Consider the following 11,562-nt stretch of genomic DNA (forward strand, 5'->3'; position numbering starts at 1 on the left):
CAGCTAGTTCCTCTTTCCCAGTCTAGGACTGACAGTGCACACAAGATGTAGCCAAGGGTCAAGTCCAGCTCTCTCTCTCATACACACACACAAACACACTTTGCTCAGTCTGCTGTCAGACAACCATGTGAATCATTCACTTAAGTATATATCAAAAAGAGGTCTGTGTCATTCTGCAGCATATTTTTAAAAGAACATTTCAAACTGCCAAAGTGAAATTCCAGGCAGCTCCTGTTTCATGGGTATTCTCCCCCCGCACACACTTATCCCCTAATAAAGGGAGCTCTCCTGTTCAGGCAAGTTGCAAGAATGTACCCATCCCCTCATCCAAACACTTATATAATGACACAGGGAGGAGATACCAGTTTCTTCCTTTGGGAGGTGAGACAGACCTACTAAAATTTCTGTGGTCCTTTAGTAGGTTTCATGCTTCATCATGTTTATTCTGACTGTATGCTTGCCTAAAGAAAACAATGTGTAGTCGAAGAAAACACACAAGGATAAATGAACTAAATGCAAATAAATAAATGCAGTTCCAAATGAAATGAAAGTCATAAAATCAAGACATCTTTGATGACATGAATTGAATAAAATTGCAAAGTTCACAAAAAAGTTTTTTGTTTTTTTAAAAAAAACAATAAATTCATGAAAGCTACAAAAATGCATATGTGATTTAAATGAGATACACACTGATTGGATATGAATGCAAATACCAAACATCAAACCTAGAGTTAGTCAACCTAGAATATTATTACTGGGCATAATAGCTATACGTGTAATAGATTTCCATACACAATTTATGACTGAGTGTAGGAAGAGTGTAGCTGTATGTAAGTCCCACTCGGCACAAAGACTTTAATGCATTCTGGACTTTGCATATTAATATGTAAACATCCCCATACACCACAAACAAGAGCTTTCAATTTATAGAGATAGAAGACACACACACACACACACACACACACACACACACACACACACACACACACCTTTCCACTGCTCTGTGTTGCCTCTTCCATTTCACTGCAAGTCGTTCGGATGCTCCCCAGGGCAGATGCAAGCCTGCTTTTACTGAAAGAGTGACTGTATCTGAGACTGTTTGAAGTAAGTGTGTGTGTGTTTACATACACATGCCTATCCTCTTTTCCATCTCACTGCACCACCTACAGTTTCATCTGCATAAGACAGCTTTGTCCCTGCCTCCACCTTTCATAAAACCTTCGCAGAAAAGGAGCAGCTTGTCTGCCGATATTAAAAATGTGTTTCGGAAAGACATGAAAACATTGGGAGAGCGACGGGACTTCTCTGCTCACGCTTCTGCTAAGGCTGTCCCTCCGCTTTCTCCGACAGCCGTTTACTGCAGCTACAGAGAGAACTGAGCAAAGCGCTGCACACACGAGACACAGAAGTCTCCAGCAGCCTTTTTGCATGGCCATGCTAACATACAGTGAAACAAACCCATGCGATCAGGATTTGAGACTTGGGGCAGCAGCAGTCAGGGGTGCAATTTGCAATTTGCATTTGCAGAACATCGCACTTGCAACTTGCTGCAAGATGAATGGTCATATAACATTACTTGGCTTCCTAATAGTTCCGCAGTTACACCTGAGAGATTTTGCCACAATACCTGTAATGCTCTCAACCAACACGTAGAATTGCGTGTGATATAGTGGCGATCAAACACAGCACAGGGCTGTGTCCTGACGGAAAAGAGACAGGACATGGCGAACAGCGTCCCGCGGGGGCCTGTGGGCACATGGACTCAGTGCCAAGCTCTCAGCCTCTCAAGATTGTTCATCTGTCTCCTCCCCTCGAGCCCCCACGTCTGCTGTCATATCATTATTACCTCCCCTCCACTCCCTTCCCACACCTCCCTCAGGTGCTTTCCACAAGGGTGTGCTTTCCTGCTCTCACACTTCCTCTCCCTGACCTTTTTTTTTTTACTCCCCCAAGAAGAAAGTGTTCTGCATTCTTATCAGATGAGCTCCATGTAGATTACGGGATTACAGAATGCGTCTTTAGTGAAGAACCCAGATCTGTTCACTGGGAGTTTGTGGAAGCCAGGATGTATAGGTTAGTTGCTATGGCAACGTACACTGTGAAGCTAACCTCCTCTGTTGCAGGTTTCCTAGACATAAATCACAGTTAATTGTCAGAACACCAGAATCTGCAGTGCAAACTTAAAGATGTTCTTACAGGTCTGAATTAATGTTGAAACTCATATTACTGATTGTAAGGATTGATTATATCAAATTATAAAGATTGATTACCCCAGCTTAAACATTCTGAAGATAAAAAAAGCCGAATCAAACCTCGGCTAGAGGATCATGGTTTAGCCCTAGGTTCTGCTACAAATGTTATGCATCAGCGTTTGTTTGTCTATTTTTTAAAAGCTATTTCGAGTTTTTGTTCGAAAGTTTATGGACGGTGGACATAATATAAGGCCTAACAATTCAATTTAGTGCACTTGCTTCTGAAGCACCTTTTCAACAACATGCATTGTCACAAAGCAGCAATGCAGAATCAATCAATTTTTCCAGTCATATGTTGATCTACTGAAAAAGTATTCACAAAATGATCAAAACTATCACTGTCCGCTTGCATGTAGGTTTCAAAAAGACAGCTTTACTAGAAAGAAAAATATATTTTGATGTTGTTCCGTGGACATAAATCTGTGAAAGTCAAGAAGATCTCCTAAGAATTTCAATTTATTTTTAAAATATACGCGACTTGGGCAGCAGTAAATGAATGCGTACTGAAATCGTTCCATACCATTAATGTGCAGGCAATGACTAAACCATTTTCTTCCAATTCAAGCCTTTATTTCACAATATATATGCTTTCTCCACTATCAAGATAATATGCTCTGTGATATCACATTATAGCATTGCCACTGCAGAACTAGAGCCAGACCTGAGACTGAAACATAGTAATCTGCAAGGCAGTTTCCCATGGACACCAGAGAACCATTGAAACTTTACTGTAGCACTACTTCATTGTGTGCTACAGGCACCCTGCCACACCACACAGTGGCCCAGAGGACACACTTCATCCAGCTTGCTGACACAAAGACAGTAAAGACCAGGCAGACACCACATGGTTGATCAGAGCTTTTTCCTTCACCTTTTTTGTGGCTTGAGATTGTAAAGTTCTATATATGTTATAATTTACATAAGCCACATGGTCTTCTGACAAAATGTTTTCTTTCTGTGCCAAGTGAACATGTTTTAAAGTAAGACTAAACAACTTACAACCGGAGTAAATGGTATTCAAACATAGCTGAAGTAGCCGACATTGTCTCCTCATTTTCAACTCCTAATGAATAATAGCTTGATGTAAACTAGTCTGAATCATCAGGCGAAATGTGTGGAAATCAACCTACAGAATGAAGCTCAGCTCTAAGAGTACTACTAGAATCATACCACTATGGAAATTAAGTAGTAATGAGTGCAAAATCTTACCATTCTGAATTATGCTTAAAAGCATCATTTTAGCCTTTCTTTGCTGATACCCGTGAACGCTCTTCAGCTAAAGTTGCGTTCGTTAATAAACTGTGAAATATCTAGAACATTATATATATATATATATATATATATATATATATATATATATATATATATATATATATATTAGCAATAGCATCAGTACATTAGTTGCCTGAGATACCTGTTTGAAAACAGCCTCCAGACTGGAGGCTTGTGTTTACACCATCTGTCAGTTACTCCTCAACTCCTCTAAGTTATTCTACCCCTATCGCCGTCTGTGTGGATAAGAAAACATGGAGGAATCCGATATGCGCCTATATCGACAGGTACTTGTACAGTTGGCAAAAAAAACACGCTGTGCTGCCAAAAAAAAAATCACCGCATGAAACATGCTAAATGCTTTTTTTTTTAAATGCAGTTAATTATTACATACGCGATGTGATAGTTAGACAGTGACGTTGCTCCTGGACACGTATGTAAATACAATCTGTATAATGTATAGACTAGGCTAATGTATCTGTTTTAGACTTTACATGCTGAATAGAGTAGCTTGGGTAAATCTTTATCACGTAAACAGCTGAGTAAAGTAATTACTTGGGTGCACCACCTTCAGAGAACTCTTAACGCTGTAATACCGGTCAGCTGCACCAAACAGCAGCTAACGACGCTAACTAGCCAGCGCGGGTGAACATACTGATATGACTGATAAACGCATGATGGCTCATTACGAATAAATATTGGACAACAAAAACATTCGACTACTCTCACAGCAGCAAACCGACTTCCAAGTGATTCTAGGGTTACAATTTCACTATCAATGACTCTTGAGTAACACCCCATATCACCATCGCGTCCCAATGAGTTTGATGCCCACTCTGGACAAATGTCACTGCTATGTCAATCAAATTTATAGAGTAGCCTACATTTCTCTGGGGGAAAAAGGTCCGAATAATTTGCCAAGTAGAATAAATTCTTTACCGGGGGAGAGTAGTGTTATAGCCTCACCTTAGGCTTATCAGATATCTAGACTTCTACACAGAAGCACTCCAGCCCTGAGATAACAGTTACTATGGGGTTCACTTTTGCTAACAACTTGTTAATTAAAGTACAATTAATAAACAGCATAGATCATCGCTTGCGAGTATGACAACGTGAGTAACACCAGAAAACTGGAGGCTAACTAACCCTATAATGCATACTTGACCTGTCAGACGCGCAGTTATTGTTCCAGAGCACCCGGTTAGAATTTTAGCCTTAGAAGAGTAGGTGCAGTTTAAAAGGTGGATTAGTCAAGATTCAAAAACCACATTTAGCGGCTAAGTTTGTGAACACAGCAACGCTGGAGAGATTTGGATTTGCCTTCCCCTTCCGAAGCAAATCACTAAGCATACCTCGTAGATCTACGGTGCGCAGCTATGTTTAGTGTTTGTTATAGCAGCCTTCTGGACTAATCATAGAAAAATAAGTGATCATCAAATATATCATAGTTCAAACCGTCGCAAATTTAAACCGTAATTTGTTGGACGACGACGCGCCAATAATTATTAAGCCTTGATGCCGCAGTCATCATGAAATAATTATTTTATCAAACGTTCATTAGCACTGAGTTTGTAACAGCTAAAGTTGGCTGACAAGTCGAGTAGTTTTGTTTTTTGGCACACATTTTAATTAATGTTCATAGATTCATTTGGCAACGTATCGAATATCAAACACAGCTTGTTTACATCTGTACGATAGATGCTTTTGTATCTCGCTAGCTTGATAATAAATGTGATATTAAATAACAAATTAGTTATGTAGCCTATATTTCTTTTAAATGAATATTTAAAACGTATTAAAATGTTACTATCGCCTCTATGATAATGAATCATTATATTACACTCTTGACTGAGTGTCTATGAACTAGCAAACGAGAACTAAGAACTAAGCAGAAACCTTCCGTATTAAACAACAAGACGGCAAGACGTGCAGCCACGTAACCACGCCTCTGCATCTGACCGTGCTGGTAAAAATCCAAGGCATGTGGCCAATGAAAATTAGACCAAAAAGTAGCAAGTCACATGACAAGCTGCAGCCCAATTACAGACTGGTAAGCTGTAGGGTTACACTGATGAGAGGGAATTTCTCCAGAGGCGGCCTGTAGCCTGCAGGTAGAGGAAGCTAGGGATGTTCTGTGCTCCGAGCGGCGCTCATTTTTGATTCCTTGACTAGCGACCCCTGCCTGATTGCCGGTCGCTAGGGGAGTCGGTGTGCCTACAGGCACTAGAAGGGGAAAAAGGTTCTCAAAATAAACACACACAAACACATGCAAACGTTCACTGCAGATTTAAATGTCCTATCTGCAGTCTCCTGCTCACACATTTTGCACATGAGACAACGGGGAGGGCCATAGTGGTATGCCTGAATCTGTGGTGTTCCTGATGCAGCACTTGACAGTCTAGGCAGACCTAAATACCAGAATGGCAGCTACAGATAAAGAGAGGAAGAAAGAGTAAGAGAGAAAGTTCAGGTAAAGATCTCAAGGGCCTTCCTCATTCCAAGCAAGTCCTCACTACAGCAGCTATGAAGATGATGAAACCACTGTGACGTTCCAAGCAGATGTGCATTAGCTTGCCTTGTTATTCCGATCAGGCTGATGGGAGCTGGCATGTGTTTGGAATTTAGACCCGATGCTTCTGGAACGCTGCGTTTATCTGCACTAGAGAGAGAGGATCCGATCCAACCCAAGCTGATTAGCAAAACCGAGTAGATATCTGTTAGCAAATGGCAAAATTAGCACAGTTTTGGAGAGGCACTGACATCTGTTTGGGTTGAGATGGAAACGGAAAGCCAGCTGCGCTTGCAAAGGCTTATGGGTAACAGTGGATGAGCCAAAGCAGGAGGGTTTTTCTATAATGCTGAAAGGGCTTGGCAGTTCATCAGTGCAGATTTAAAGGAAGCAGAGTTCACACAGAGCACCCCATTTGGACGTGAGCACAGCTTGGCCAGCGCTTAGTCCGGTCCGGGACAAGCACCTTTCTGCCAGCTGCGAATTATTCCCGACCTTCAGCCTGAGTCAGTTTGTATTCTGGGTGTTTAAGGGCGTCAAAACAGAGCACGAACTGGGATGCCCGGTGTGGATGTCCATCAGATCGTGTGGACCAGATCAAACTGTAACAAATCAAGCACCTGCTATGACACATTCTTACACACACGCGCGCACACACACACATGCCACAGCGAGGTTTTTTGAAATCTATTCAAAGCTCACATCCAGGACAATGGGAGCCACTGCGAGGTCCTGAAACAGATTAACCTCGGCGGAGCCATAGCGGTCGGCGCCGGGCTCTCATTACCATGGCGAGCAGGCTGGGGTACTGCAGCCCCGGGCCGCAAGGCCTTCTGAAACAGTGCAGCAAGTCAGCCAGGCTCCATCCATTACTGCTAACGAGGGGCTGCTAACGAGCGTGGCACCCAGAACCACCGGGTCAAAACAGCATGCCTCTGGGAGCTGTTGCCGCATAAAGCAAACATGGATCGCGCTTGTTTTCCGCCGACCCATGGCCATGGGTACGCCACAGACACCCATTAGGCCCCACGCGGTCACACGAGTTTTTGCGGGACTTCAAAGGGACAAGCGTGCTTCGTCTGTGTTGATGGCCGAGCTTGCAGGATGATGGTGCTGTGGGGAGATGCTACTGAACACAATGAAACCAATTCAGATTAGCACATTTGTTCAGAGGGTAATGAAGGGCACAGAAGCCATAAACAGATTTGTAAAAAAATTAAAACAGAGGAGTTATCACACCCTACACTTCCTCGCACACAAGAAGTAAAATGGTTTCCCAAATGACAGCATGGACTTAAGACAAGGCAGAACAGCAAACAAAAGACAAACACACACACACACACTACTCAGAACCATGCGCAGTACAGTTATTAACATTTCCTGTGTGCAGCTATATACATGATGGATGTTGCCGTATACACGCAAGGTTCTGCAGCAGTTTGCCAGTCAGATAAATAGCACCGGCTTGGGCTCTGCAGTTCAGTGCTGTGCTGTCCCCTGCTCCAAGCACCTAGCAGATCTCCAGCACACAGCAACCTCAACTGCCCCCTAGAGACTAATCTAACAAGAAAGGCCATCCGCTCTTTTGCCTATTAAAGCGCCTGTACTGAAGCTTTCCCATTAATTCCACTATCCTGCACACAAATGGGGCGAATGCAGCTTTGCCCATGACGAGGTTGCAGCTGGCACCTACGCCTGCTTCCTCCACCCTTTCTGCCAAGCTGCAGTCGCCCCATTTTGGGCACAGGAAAGAGGAATTAATGGGGTTGGATGACAGGGAGCTCCATGGGGCCATCCATCAGCGGGCCACAGCCACGGCCCGGGGATGAGCCCTGCTCCATGAGTCGAGTCATCGGTCAAAGAGGCCACGGCGCATGCCTGAACATCCCGGAAAGGCGGCGCATGCACCGGATAATGACGCGCTGCCCGACACAGCCCACAGCAGGTGGACGGGGAAGAGTGCAGGAGAGTCCAAACCCCGACTAGCTCTGTCTGGAGCTGCCTGGGAACGTCAGTAACACATTCCGGTTTCTATATGTTTTAATATGCTGTGTATCATTCACCTTCCATCATTAGTCCCAAGCTCAACAGTGGCAACAATATCTGACACTGCTGTTCCACTGCTGAATCAAGCTGAGCGCACGAGGACGCAGTAAGGACGGTACGGGTGCGTCTGAGAAATCACTGCAGCTGGCAGTGCTGCCTGGCCAGCCGTGTAGGGGAAGGTGGAAAGAACGAAACGTCCAGCAGCACCTCACCTCCCTCAACAGGAACAGCCTGGTTCCACTGTGGTGCAATTTCAGGCAGCAGGAGATCTGGGCCGCAGCTGAAGTCCTCGCTGAGGGGCCGAGAACTCGCCGGGTGGCCTGGGTGTATGTGCTGATGCAAAGAAAAGCAAGGGAGAGACGCGGAGTCCTGGGGCACCGTGGACTGCGGAGAGGGGACGAACAGAGTGCGCTGATGCAATCAGCCTGAAAGAAGGTGATGAGGCGGCAGGCAGCAGAGCTGGATGTGAGTGACTGTGTGTGTGGCAAACACAAAACCTTCTACAAAGTAACCTTCTGAAAGCGAGACTCACAGGGATAGAGCTGACACACAGCTATCACATCTCAGCTATATGGGGCTGTCATGGAGACAGGGGGTCAGAGGGTGTGTATGTTTGTGTGCTTGGTGGGCTGGACCTGGTCTGTAGTCCACAGAACAGAGGGGAAGAATCTGCAGGTGCTTGACTGGGTTCACTGGCCCCGCCCTCTCGCTATGAGTGACGGGAGGAAGACGTGCCGCTGCCCCAAACGCAGTGGCAATTAAAAGCTCTAATTAATCAGAGCTATTTATAGATGTCCATTCATCCCCCCGGCAGGCGTACAGACGAGAGCGAAAGATAAACTGCAAACTGTCTCCTTGCGTCTCGCCCGCTCCATCTCATTCTCACAACCCCCTCCACTGTCTGCCTGCTCCTCTCCGGCCGGCATTTGGAGCCGCGCGTAAGGCCACGGCATTGGAAAGTGTGAGGTTCAAGGGAAAACCAGTGTTCATGTCAGCAGACGAAGCCCCTGCAATACCCGCTGCTGTGTTGTAGCCCTCGCGCACAAGGGAACCTATGCAGCACGCGCAGTTAAAATATTAAAGTATTAAACAGGGAAAACTTGTCCGCACAGTGTTGACACTCTAGGACATAACTGACGCGAATGATAACGCTGATCCATTTGTTCCCCCCCAGAGGCGGACCGTTTGTGCAGAACGGGAATGTCTGCTTTTACAGCTCGTGCAAAAACACTTTCACCTCTGCGAGTCCCGACACAGAGCCTGAACAATTCTTCACTTGATACGGCAACTTGTGTCAGGCGCTGGAGCAAATCGCGCGTTAGACTTAAACTTACGGTTCCTCAAGCGCAGCACACAGCACGAGGGCTTATTTCCATTCGGCGCCTCTACAAAGCCCAGAGTCCAACTGGAGTTTAAATCTTTAATTAGCTCTCTGGTGCCAGGCACTGAAATAATTACTTGTTATGTTGCAGCACCCTGCGATCCAATGAGCATGATGCATCAAAAACAGACGCCGGCTGACGGAGGGAACCGGCGCTATTTATATACTTTTGTTCTCAAAGACGAAACTAAAAATGACTGTAACTTGGGGGAAAAAAAAAACAAAAAAAACAGCGGTTTCTTTTCTCCCTGATGTTCTTAATGGACTGTGTTTACTATGGTCTTTTATGCGCAGTGCCGAGAGACCTAGTAATGTTTCTCAGACGTAATTGAAATGCAAATATGCATGCAACAACTTCAAAGATGGAGCGCTGTCCTTGATCAGTTAACTGCTGGGTGCACTCCACCGCATTAGACGGAACTAAGCACAGCCTCTCAAACACATCGAAGAAATCGCGATTTCAATCCACGCCTTGCTTTTCATTGGCTACGCGTAATTGTGTGCAACAATTTCTGTGTTTAAAAGCTCTTTGGTTGGACTATTGAATTTTAGCTCAAAATTATTAAAGATAGGTTTTATTCACTACTGCAGCTATGCCAAACGTATCACCATAATGTGCCTGGAATTCATTTATGATGTGGTAGCGGCATATTAGTGATACTCTGTGAACACCAAATTAACTAGCTGACCACTAGTGCACCGTAAGAGCTATTTTGGTACAAAAACTATGGTAAAAATCGAGGGCCTGTGTATGGTATAATGCGGCAAAATATTCCCAGAAACAAAACAGTGTGTGCCTCAAAGTGGTTTGAGTGCCTGCAGCATGATGTCAAATATGGCAAAAAAAATAAAAATAAAAAAAATTCAAGCGTGAAGCAAAGCTAAAAATAGCTAATGCACGTACGGTGCGTGCGCGCGCATAGACGCGCGCGCCTCTTGACATTGTACAGCCTTCTCCACCACCTGCAGCTCGTTGACTGCCCATCATTCATTTCCAGTGAGGGGGGAAGAAAGCGGCACACGTTTTTAAAAAAGAAAGGAACGTCAGAAAGTCAATTTCGCTTTCATTTCTCCCTCGGTACGGCTAGAGATTTTCGACTGTATAAATATGAGAAGACCCCTGCCCTGACTCAGTAGATGATGATGCCTCTTATTAGAACATTTAATTCGAGACCTGGCATAAATCTGACAAAATGTGGGATCACCGCCGCTCATCAGTACCGGCGACACGGTCATGTGCCGTGCGTGTCCCGGAGGAGGTAAAGCCCAGCAACGCAATGAGCGCCACCCGCTGCACACAATTAACTGTGTCTCATCTTCTGAGTCTTACGGGGGAAGATAAAGGGCGGTTCAGGATCACACGTGGAGACACAGAGGACGCGCATTCTTGGTGTGCGCAGTAGTCTCTGAAAGAACCGTTAACACAAGAGGAGAGTTTGTAGTGTAAGAAAAAGTAGCATGGAGGAATATGAACTGTGGAGAGTGCGTGTGTGTTGGGGCCCCATCTTAAAGAACAGCTTGCCGTGCAAAACCTTTCACCATCCAAAATGCCTATCAGTTTCAGACAGGCTAAGAATTATGGTAAAACTGACCTTTGAAGCACCTTGGTAAGATGTGACCGAGCATACAAATTCCAGGAACTCGGGAGCAGCACATAAAAAGCTATTCACAACAAAAACAGTGATGCTGTGGAACTCACATTGTCTGTAGAACCGTCAATACCCTTTTAAATCACATTGTATACCAGTGCTGAGAAGCCAGGGAAAAAAGGTGTCCACTCAGTGTGCTGCATGCACGAAACCAGTAACTGGGTAGCGACAGCCATGGCAACCAGAGTAGTGCTGTTCTGTGCAACGCAGCTGAACAAAAGTAGCCTCAGGTTTGCACAAGCTTGGCAATTAACGCTTCATCCCATTAACGCACATTAAAGTCAGGTCCTGAGCAACGGAGCAACACTGCCACCTGCTGGACATACCTCTCCTTTTATAAACAGCTTCCTCCTTAGTCAGTGACTGCTTTACTGACGGAGCAGCAATCCCACTAAAGGGAACACAAAGAAGGATCTTGGCCACGTTTGTTTTATCACTTTTTTCTTTGAAACA

The sequence above is a fragment of the Electrophorus electricus genome, chromosome 4 (assembly GCF_013358815.1).
Source record: "Electrophorus electricus isolate fEleEle1 chromosome 4, fEleEle1.pri, whole genome shotgun sequence".
In the NCBI taxonomy this organism is placed as follows: Eukaryota; Metazoa; Chordata; class Actinopteri; order Gymnotiformes; family Gymnotidae; genus Electrophorus; species Electrophorus electricus.